Genomic DNA, 2,233 nt, shown 5'->3' with positions numbered 1-2,233 from the left:
ATGATGAACCAACCAAGGTGATGAGAGACGCTCAGACAGTCACGGGGGAATGATGCTGCCGCCGCTTGAGCCGAACCTATTTATGTGCCGGCACGGTACAGAAGCTGCAACCTGGCAACTCGTCCACCAATCACGACGGTTGGTTTTACGGCTCCGAAACCTGGATCCCATATCTTCTCTAAAATAGAAGCATTTGTTCATGTTCTTTGTAAAAGTATCATAAAGCAGGACAGATGAGACAAATATCATAAAAACTGAAGAGCAGATGAGCACACACATGTTTGTATTACAAAAGAAAATCCACAAATTCATTAGAAATTGGCAGGGCAGGCTGAGGAAGTAGGTAGATGTAAAATGTCTGTAAATGGCGAAAGAACATAAACCCAAGACTGAATAAACGATGTTAAATATCCATGCCAAGGAGACAAAAATATGTTAGGATACAATTACCATTAAGACACCACAAGCAGGTCCGTATCCTGCCGCGATGACTTAAAAGAGTTGGTTATTAGCCACAATGTGTAGGCAGTCTCATGCCAACGGCCATACCACGTTGAGAACACCGCTTCTCGTCCGATCAGCGAAGTTAAGCAACGTTGGGTTTGGTTAGTACTTGGATGGGTGACCGCCTGGGAACACCAAATGCTGTTGGCAATAATGTTTTTTGTTTTGTTTTGTTTTGTTTCGTTTGTTTTTGTTTGAATGGCTGGCTCCACGGGAAATTCACGGAGTTGTGTGGAATAAGGCCTGGTAAAATGAATTAATATGTATGTCATGTTTAAAACAAACTCGCTTAATATAGATATTGTGTGAGGCTTTATACAAAAACAAACAACCAAAACAAAACATGTTGTATATATATATATATATATAGCTTAATCCGGGTTTGAACTCGCAACTCCAAGAATACGCATCACTTATATACACTTTACCACTGGACCACTGCTGCAGGACACTAGCTTGATGCTGAGGTATCAATTTAATGACGTAAATGCCATTTCCACAAATAAATGATAATTAAAAAGTATTTGTATGTACAAATCTTTTCTGTTTAAAAGGCTACAATATCAGTTACTGATATAATTTGTGTTAATGTTTCTATACCCACAAGAAGGCATATTTTTGCTTATATGTAAAGGGTACGGAGAAGGAATCCACAGACCATCATTCCCCTCCCCTTCCCCCCCCCCCCCCCCCCCCCCCCCCCCCCCCCCACCCCCAACTCCCACCTACTACCACCACCACCACCACCACCACCACCAATCACCACCAATCACCACCAATCACCACCACCAATCACCACCACCACATCTAACCGAAAACCCCCTAACACATCAACCCTCCCCCCAATCAACAGGCGAAATAATAACCCTCAAATGCCTGCCTGCCTGCCTGCCTGCAAGCCAATACTAACGGTCTTCTCAGAAAGAAAATCTCTTTGTATCTGTATTACTTGATGAAATGTATGATTCTAATAATGAAAATAAATTTTGATGTCGGTTGTATGAGCATAATGACCAATATGCACATGATATGAATGAATTAAATAGTGTAGTTTTAAGTAATTAGGTTGTAGACACATTAAGCGGATATGATATTTGACGCGTCCAGAACTGGTGATTTTTGGTTTAGTTTTAAATGCACCACCACCACCACCACCACCACCACCATTGCTTCCCCAGAGCCTAATTAAGGACCGGTAAAAGGAGTCAATATGTATGTCATCTATAAAACCAAAGAATGAATAAAAAAACACACACAAACCTACATAATAGTATTAGGAAGATTGTATGGCAAAAAAAAAAAAGTATTATTCCCATTGGGTCGTTTGAACTCGCGACTTCCAAAACACCAGCCACACACCTTACAACCCAGCCACCATAGAGTTGGTATAATTGTGCAACTTTAGTTATAAAAGTAAAGTTTTCTCACATTGTATTGATAACTTAAAGGATTTTTTTTTTTTTTGCATGTACAAATCTTATTGTCTGTTCTATGAAAAGGCTTGATGTAAATTATGTATTTTTTGAATGATTGAATTGTAGGCACATTAAGCGGATTCGATATTTGATATATCCAGAAAAGGCGATTTATGTTCAGTTTTAAAATGCATCACCGTTAACGCTAAAGGACTGGTAAAATGACTCGATGTTTGTCATTTTTAAAATAAACACTAAAACAAGGCCCTTAACATATATAATGTTTGAATATAAATTGAATGCATATAAATACA

At 39.0% G+C, this 2,233-nt stretch overlaps 1 non-coding gene across 1 annotated transcript; it reads left to right on the top strand.

Annotated features, from left to right (window-relative positions):
• Window positions 1-535: 535 nt before the first annotated feature.
• Window positions 536-654, top strand: LOC138362583 (5S ribosomal RNA). The gene has a single exon (XR_011227792.1). It is a non-coding gene; the product is annotated as a 5S ribosomal RNA (ribosomal RNA).
• The last annotated feature ends 1,579 nt before the right edge of the window (window positions 655-2,233 follow it).

This window comes from Procambarus clarkii, unplaced genomic scaffold, assembly GCF_040958095.1.
Source record: "Procambarus clarkii isolate CNS0578487 unplaced genomic scaffold, FALCON_Pclarkii_2.0 HiC_scaffold_2039, whole genome shotgun sequence".
Classification (NCBI taxonomy): domain Eukaryota; kingdom Metazoa; phylum Arthropoda; class Malacostraca; order Decapoda; family Cambaridae; genus Procambarus; species Procambarus clarkii.
The sequence above is the reverse complement of the archived record's forward strand: the minus strand, read 5'-3'. Positions and strand labels throughout refer to the sequence as shown.